General features: G+C 35.6%; 1 non-coding gene across 1 annotated transcript; it reads right to left on the bottom strand.

Moving 5' to 3' along the window:
• Nucleotides 1-9,069: 9,069 nt before the first annotated feature.
• LOC122103081 lies at nucleotides 9,070-9,176 on the bottom strand. The gene has a single exon (XR_006146690.1). It is a non-coding gene; the product is annotated as a U6 spliceosomal RNA (small nuclear RNA).
• Nucleotides 9,177-9,398: the final 222 nt, after the last annotated feature.

Raw genomic sequence — 9,398 nt, 5'->3', positions numbered from 1 at the left:
CTTAAGATTTAAGGAGAGACCTCTCTGAAGAAGAAATATGAATGGCCAATAGACACATGAAGAACTATGCAACATTTCTGGCCATAAAAGAAATGCAAATCAAAGCAAAATTGAGATTCCACCTAACCCCAGTTAGAATGACCATAATGAAGAAAACTAATAATAACAGATGCTGGGCTGGTGGGGATGTGGCCAAAAAGGAACATTACTACACTATTGGTGGAAATGTAAACTTGTTCAAATACTCTGTAAAGAAGTATAGAGGTTCCTCGCTGGAGCTCCCCTATGATCCAGAAATGATGGATCAAGGAAATGTTGTACATATTCACAACAAAATTCTATGCTTCCATCAGAATGATTGACATTGTCCCATTTGTAAGAAATGGAATCATTTGGAAACATAATAATTCAAACAAGCCAGACCCAAAGAATCAGAGGCTACATGTTTTCACTCATTTGGAAAAACTAGGATATATCTAGGATATTCACAGTAGCTCAATAGCAATATGCATATCACCATAAAATGATGATGCTTATCAAAATGAGCTCCAAGAAATGGATACAAGATGATTATATAGTGAACTGTTCTTAGTTATTTCTATTTAGTTTTCCCCTTTGGTTTATTCCCAGTAATCACTGTTTTTGATTTCTGTACCCTTTGTCTTACACATAAGTCAATCTGATTTGGGGAAAGGAAGGGAAATCACAGAAATGGTGAGACAAAGATTAACCAAAGCAACAGTGATATTCACTAGACACTATGTTAGAAATAAACTTTACAACTTTGTGGGAGTGGGATGTCAGGGTTGGGGGAAGCAGAAAAAAATGAGGAAGGGGTAACACTGTTAAAAATGTACTCATTTGGGCTGGGAAGGTGGCTCAGTGGAAGAGCGCTTGCCTTACATGCATGAGGCCCTGGGTTCGATTCCTCAGCACCACATAAGCAAAAAGAAAAAAGCTGGAAGTGGTGCTGTGGCTCAAGTGGTAGAGCACTAGCCTTGAGCTGAAGAGCTGAGGGACAGCGCCCAGGCCGAGTTCAGTTCCCACGAACAGACCAAAAAAAAAAAAAAAAAGGTACTCATTACTTATGTAACTGTAACCCACCACTCTGTATATCACCTTCATAATAAAAAACAAAAACAAAACAAAACAATTAGCGAACTCATCCAAATACAGAAAATTAAAGACAAAAATGAGACAACACAACAGATATAAGCAAAATTGAGAATATTATAAGAGAATACTTTGAAAATCTTTTGCCAATCACCTGAAAAATCCTGGGGAAATTGATGCTTTCCTATACTGGATCTGAAACAAGAAGTAAAACATAAAAAGAAATGAAAATGAAATGTCAATAAACCACTTCCCATTCCAGAAAAATCTACGACTCAATGAATTTACCATGAAATTAAAACCTGCAAAGAACTTACAATACACAGTTATAACTCTTGAATGGAATAGAAAGGGAAATGGAATTATCAAACACATTCTATGAAGCTAGAATTAGACTCTTCTCCAAATCACATAGGGACTCACCAAAGAAAGAGAACTATGAACCCAACTCTTTGATAAGCGATGATGCAGTGGACTTTCTAGCAAGAGCAATAAGCAAGAGAAAAACATAAAGGGGATCCAAATAGGGAAGATGTAAAACTATCCCTTTTTACAGATGTAATGATCCTGTATTTAAAGGACCCTATAGCTTCCTCCTTCAAGTTACTAAAGGTGATGCTAACCTTCAGCAATGTAGCAGGGTATAAAAACCACAAGAATTAGTAGTTTTTCTGTGTTACCAACAATGGGAAGATCCATGCTGAAATCCAAAAAACAACCTCATATGTATTAGCCTTAAAACCAAATCAAATCTAAACTAAACAAAACAACAACAGCAAAACTAGGAATTAATTAATTTAAATAAAATGTGAAGGACCTCTACTGTGAAAACTTCAAAACTCTAAAAAGGGAAATTAAGGAGACTCAAGGAAATGGAAAATTTTTTAATGCTCCTGGTTGGAAGAATTTACATGGTGAAACTGCAATGCGGTCCCCCAAAAATTGACAATGCAATACTCATCAAAATCCCAACTATATTCTTCAATACAGTAGAGAAAGTAATCCAAATTTAATATGGAATTACTAAATTATAGGTGAAACAGAAGGCTTAGAAATGAATTCATGGGCCTATCACACACACACACACACACACACACACACACACACACACACACACACACACACACACACAGTGGAATTCTACTCACCCATCAGAAATGATGACTTTTCACCAGTCTTAAGGAAAATGAAAGGCTTGGTAAAATTATACTAAGAGCAAAGAGAACAGAATGCAGACTCGGAGCAATATAGGTTTCATGGATTCATTCATTTTTGTTAGCTAGAAGGTGCCCACAAATCTACAAGTAAACAAGACTGATTCTACCTCCTCCCAGTAAGAATGGCCATTATCAAGAAAACTAACAATAGCAAATGCTGACATGGATGTAGCCAATTGGGAACTCTATTACACTGTTGGTGGGAAATTAAACTTGTTCATCCACCGTGGAATGCAGTACAGAGTTTCCTGAAAAGACTAAATATAGATCTCCATGAAGACCCAGTAATTCCCCTCATCAGCAGTAATTCAATAAATAACAAGCAAGCTCACATGAAAGCTATCAGCATAACCATGTTCAGGGCCCAGGCCCAGTGTTCAAGGACTGGAAAAAAAGTTATCACTTCTGGTATTTGTTTTTAAAAATATGAACTTTTGACATAAGAAACCAGATCATTCTATTTGCAGTAGCTAGGATAGGACTTAAATGTTGTGGGTGATAAAATGGCTTCTTTGTTGAATGTTAGGAAAAGATGTAGGCAGTCCAAGAAAAGGGATATTTTTTTTGTTGTTGGTTGAGGGGCTTGAAGTCTGGGCGTGGACACTGTCCCTGAGCTCTTCAACTCAAGGTGAGTTCTCTACCTCTTGAGCCACAGGGCAACTTCTGGTTTTCCTGTGGTTAAATGGAGATAAGAGTCTCTGGGACTTTCCTGTCTAGGGCCTTTGAACTGCAGTCCTTAGATCTCAGCTTCCTGAGTAGCTAGGATTACAGTTGTGAGCCACTGGCACTAGGCTAAAAATGGGGGGATTTTAGAAAAGAAAGTCCACCTCTTTACCTGTGTCTAAACCTCAGATATCACTATTAGAACACTTCATCCTCAACTCATTTCACCAGACATTTGTAAATTTTCTCTTTCCCTTTATGTAGGAATACTGCAGTCAATATCAACTCAGCTGTGGGACTGGATCAATTGTATGTTAATTGCTAGCACCTAAATCAAGAACTGTTACATCAAAACAAATGAACCCCTCACTTGGAATAATTGTATTCTTTTTATTACAAATCTGTGCTTTATCAATTCCTAAGGTGATATTGGACATCCTAACAGGGTGATGATATTTTCTTTCTCTTCAGCAATTGTCCTTCTCCCACATGTGTTCAAATATTTAAGATTTCAAAGATTTCCATTGATAATTCATTAAGCTGACCTCTAAGATAATGTGCGATTCTTGAATTTGGTCTGCTGTCTTGTTCTTACATGCACAGGCTTTTTATTATTTATTTGTTCTACAAGGAATTCTACTTTCCAATCTTCGTGTGATCAATTTTAGTCCCTTTCATCAGTCTTTCTGACTCTCTCTCAGGAGTCTCATTTGAGTCTGTCTCATAAAAATATATATTAGTTATCAGCTAAATGACTCTCAATTTCTGTTTCTGGCCTGACTTCATGTAGGCTGTGATAGCAGCCCTGACTGGCTGTGCTTACTGCAGTGTGTTTTGTTTGTTTTGTTTCTGGTTTTGTTTTGTTTTGTTTTAGAGGTCTAGGATTACTATTCAAGGTAGTAGGTTTTCTGGGCCCCTGTGATCCCCTGGCCTAGAGTCAATGGGGTTAAAATGATTGATGATTGTAGAATACACTTTGAATTATTACATTAAGTCACAGAATTAAAAAAGTAATAATATATTATTTGTTTAAATTCTGCTTCTCAATTTTACAATTCATGATATATATTAGTAAAATTAGATTCACTTTCTTCTTTTCTATAGCTGCTAAAAGTAAAATTATATATTAAACATTCAACATTAAGAAATCAATAATAAGTAACCTATTATTAAAATGATATAATACTAAACTGTGATTTGAATTATAGTTCTAACAAATTGTGATGTAAACAACAATTAATAGAATTATGGGTAATATTTTTTAAACTTACCAGCTTTTTATTTGTTTCCTAATTGTCTCATTTGTAATTTTTGGTCCAAGCCATCTCTTCATCCTTATTGTTTAGTTTTCTATTTTATCTCTAATGGTTTGTATTTTGTTTTCCCTTTTTAGTGACTGACATGAGGCTGAAAATCTGTATGCTAGTTAATTACTTCCTATGTTAAAGTAAAATTATTGTTCTCCACAGCTGTTCTACTCTTTGTATAGTATTTTCCCCAGTCCCATATCCTGTATTGCTGCTCTCATGTATTTTATTGTATTTTTATTGTGAAAATACCATACAGAGGGGTTACAATTATATGGGCAAAATAATGAATACATTTCTTATTAAGCATTGTTGTCTCCTCCTTTGTTTCCCCTTCCCATAGCTTCTTTACTTTACTTTTTATTTAAATTTTACTGTCAAGGTAATGTACAGAGGGGTTATACTTACATAAGTAAGGTAATGAATTCATTTCTTTTCTAATTTGTTATCCCTTCCCCCATTTTTCTCCCTCTTCCCTCCCAACAGCCCCTCCAGATTATTTCCAACATATTTTCTTCTGTGTATCACTGTTGCATAGGTTCCCCCTTTGTCCTTTGCCTCACCATTTTTTCCCTTTCCCTTCCCTAGTTCAGATTAACATATTTACAATAACCAGGGTATCAAAATCAAATACTCTGACTACAGGGGATACACCATAGTTGGGGAAAACACAAAAGGTTAAAAAGAAATCACACAATACATTAAGAACAAAAACAACAAAGAACATGTCTTGGAGTTCATTTCACTTAGAATCACCTTATACGATCATATGTACATAACTATAGGGCTATTCTGCTCATTTACTAAGATTATCCTTGATGTACACAATAATGCTCCCCTATTACTCAGTAATCCCACTGCGGGGCACTTAACCAGGTGGCCACAAGCGAGGCCACACTAAAGCTACCAGCAAAATTATGTTTATCACAGTATTATTTACCATAGCTAAGATATGGAATCCATCCAGATGCCCCTCAGTAGATGAATGGATCAAGAAAATGAGACACACACACACACACACACACACACACACACGCTAACATGGAATACTATGCTTTCATCAGAAAGAACGATACCACCTCATTTGTAAGGAAATGGAAGTTCTTGGAAAAAATTATATTAAGTGAAGTAAGCCAGACTTAAAGAAACATAGGTCCCACGGTTTCCCTTATTTGTAATAATTAGTTTACACCAAGGATAATCTCATATCCTATGTTGACCATACAACATTATTGCTATATTGTTTGTTATTATTTCTGCAAACAGGCAGGTATATTTAAAGAATTATGCTCATCTTATCCATTACTGGAGGAAGAGCATCCAAAAGAGCAACCCCTACTAGGAAGAACAACTCCTACTTATTTAGCTTCATTCCTATGTAAGTCCAGTGTTGTCCCCTGTATCCTCATGCTGTACATTACAACTCTATACCGGTTCATCCTGTATATCTACTATCTTCTACATTGTGACCTAAATGCCCCAGCAATTCCACTTTGCTTTACTTTTCAAAAAATTTCACTCTTAATGTTTGAGGTTGGTGTGTGTGTGTGTGTGTGTGTGTGTGTGTGTGTGTGTTTACAAAAATCAGAAGACAACATTTTTCCTCATTTACAATACATCTTTCAGGTCATTATAAGTTGTGGCTAATGGGAGAAGTCTCTTGCTATTTTAAGGATGAAACAGAAAAATATATTTGTGCATGCACCACAGTTGTTTATTAGTCTGTAGTTGAACACTGAATTTCGATTTATATCTTGGCTGTTGTTGTGAATAATGTGAATAACAATGAACTACAGATATATTTATGAGTTACCCAGAGAGAAATAATCACATGATTGGTGGGTCAGGTGATATTGCAACTTTGGATTTCTTTAGAAAACTGCATACTACTTTCTACAAGGAGAGTATTAACCTGTATTTTGACCAAGAGTGTAGAAAATTTCCTTTTCTCCACACTCTCACCAGCCAACCTTATTACCTTTTGAGTTTTTTTAAAGGGCATGTTTTTACTGTGTGCAATACCCAAGATGACCTCAGACCCAAATCTTTTTACTCCAACCTCCTAAAAGCTTCGAATTACAAGTCTTTACCACCACACCTGGTTCCTTTGATTTTTTTGATAAGAGTTATAATAGTTATGAAGTAGTATCATAGTAATTTTGAATTGCATTTCTCTAATGACTTTTGTTTACAAAACATTAAGCCAGCATAGAAGTTGTATTAAACACAACTTTGTAAACCCACTGGCGATTTTCAGAGCTTTTTGGTAAACATATCTATTCAGAAATTTTGAAAATTTTTAATCAAGTTTCTTGTTAATCTCATCTTTAATCTCTCAGTACAAAATCAATAATTTCAAGGTAGTAGAAAGGAAAAAATAAAGCAACTCCTAACATTTTTCAGTTTTCAATAACATGATATTGCTTAAATCATTTTCTGTTAATGCTTGAGACTATATAACTCAATTTAGTTAGACCTTATACAAGGCTATGTATTTTATTTTACGTTGATTTTTCTTTTCAAAGCTTGTGTGACTAATTTCCCTTGGTTTCTTTCTGTCTCATGTAGTTCAGATTTCAAACTGAAGAATAAATGGAAGGAACAAACAAAAAAAATACAGTTCCTCTCATCTGATGATGCCTCTACAAGAATGAGGAAAGACCTATGATAGAATATCAAAAAGACAATTCATTCTTCTAGGTCTTCTTTATCTTTGTGATGTAACTTAAATGATGTAACTTAAACGGAAGGAAGCAAACCAAAAACTTAGTTCCTCAAATTTGATGATGCCTCTACATGAATGAGAAAAGACCGATGATAGAATATCAAAAAGACAATTCATTCTTCTAGGTCTGCCTTATCTTTGAGATGTAACTTAAATGATGTAAAACACAATATACTGCTCAGATACTTTTGTTTTATCAGTTTTGTACATTTTCTTTTGGACTTCATCTCAGTCTACAACATTCCTTCATTATTATGTCCCTTATATTTTTACACTAACAAGACTTAAGATAACCAGTTTGATTTACAACATGAGAAGTTATCTACCCGGCTTCCTTGGAAGTAGAGCATGATTAATAGATAACATTGCTCACTACATGTAATGGTTTCTGCAATACTTATGACATTCTATTTAGTATTTAAAAAAAACTTCTGGCTAAACTCAAAGCTCATGCATAGAAGTTTATGTTAAGTATTTTACAAGTTTTATTTCTCTTAATTCTTAAGATAACATTTGCTATAATGCTAATGTTATTACTATTTTAGTGTTGGGAAAAATTGTAATTAAAGGCACTAAGTGCATGGCCCAAAGACACACAGTGAGGAAGGAAATGAGTCAAAGTTTCCAAAAGTCTTTCAGCAATACACAAAAGGTAGGTAAATTCTTTCCATTCTCTTACACTCTCAATTCAATATTCATATTGTCCAAGAAATTATAGCATAGCAAATATTGCCCATGGTGATTGTTTTCTATCACATTTTGTCTTCAACACAGACTGTGTTGGTGACATTGGGTTATCATGCACAGAGCTGAGCTTCTAAATTGAGGTCCAAAGAGAGACAAATTTCTTCTGTCCCACAGTTCCAGTTTCCTTTTTTAAAAAGTACCAAAACTTTTAAATATCATCACTTACTATCTTTTAAGAATCCAAAAATGAAATAAATTCACATTTAATCAATCCAAAATGTTTTAAAAGTAGGAGATAATTAAACAGGCCCCCATGAAGTAAATTTTCTTCTACTTTTAAAATTATGCTGAAAGCCTTGTATTGGCTAGTCACACCTGTAATCCTATCTACTCGGGATAGCTACTCAGGAGCCTGGGATCTGTGGATAACCATTGGAAGTCAATAAGGGCCAAAAAAAAAAATTCATGAAATTATTTTTCAAAATTTTTAATGAACTAGCAAAGACCCAGGGAAAAAAATGTAGCTCATATAGTACCTCACCAACCTAGAGAAGAAAGGTCTAGCAAGACCTTTAAGCCCTGATTTCAAACTCTGAGCATGCCAACACACACGCATGCACATGCGTTCACGCGCACACATTTTTTCCCTTCCCCTCCCCAAATTAGAGAAGCGTAAATACAAGAGGCAGATGCACCAACTTCAAATACAGAGAAAACAAGGGTTATAGCGTGGGGGGAGGAACATACAAAGAAACGAAAATTCACATCGCACATTATAAGTACGTTAGAAACAATAGCAAGAAACAAAAAACTACTTGTTTCCCTATCGTGGGGTTCAATTCCCTTAACATTATCATTTCTGTTCATATGCACATAGCTTTTGACCTTGTCTGCTTAACCCAGACATATATTCGTTATTGAAAATAAGGGAAACCATGGGACCTTTTTCTTTGGACTTGGCTTACTTCATTTAATAAATTTTTTTCCAAGTCTTTCCATTTCCTAACAAATGGGACAATGTCATTCTTTCTGATGGAGGTATAGAATTCCCTTGTGTATATACATCACATTTTCTTGATCCATTCATGTAGTGGGGACAGCTGGTTGGTTCCATATCTTAGCTATTGTAAATAATGCTGCAATAAACATAGTGGTGCTGGTAGTTTTAGTATGGTCTTGTTTGTGATCATTTAGTAAATCCCCAAAAGTGGGACTCCTGGGTCAAAGGGGAGCTTTATGTGGAATCTTTTGAGGAACCTCCATAATGCCTTCCAAAGTGGTTGAACAAGTTTACACTCCCACCAAGAATGTTGTATGGTTCCCTTGTGGCCACATTCCCTCCAGCATCTATTGTTGTAAAAATATGGAACACACCACGAATTTGCATATCGTCCTTGCGCAAGTGACATGCTACTCTTCTCTGTATTGTTCCAATGTTAGTGTATGTGTGGCTGAATTGAGCACAGAATATTTTTTATATCAAAAGTGCAATTGTGGGGGCTGAGAAGGTGGCTCAGTGGTAGAGCGCTTGCCTTACATGCATGAGGCCCTGGGTTCGATTCCTCAGCACCACATAAGCAAAAAGAAAAAAGCTGCAAGTGGCACTGTGGCTCAAGTGGTAGAACGCTAGCCTTGAGCTGAAGAGCTGAGGGACAGCGCCCAGGCCTAGAGTTCAGGCCCCACGAA

Source organism: Dipodomys spectabilis, unplaced genomic scaffold (genome assembly GCF_019054845.1).
Source record: "Dipodomys spectabilis isolate Male_0828 unplaced genomic scaffold, ASM1905484v1 ptg001641l, whole genome shotgun sequence".
Classification (NCBI taxonomy): domain Eukaryota; kingdom Metazoa; phylum Chordata; class Mammalia; order Rodentia; family Heteromyidae; genus Dipodomys; species Dipodomys spectabilis.
This window is presented reverse-complemented; position numbering and strand designations above follow the sequence as displayed.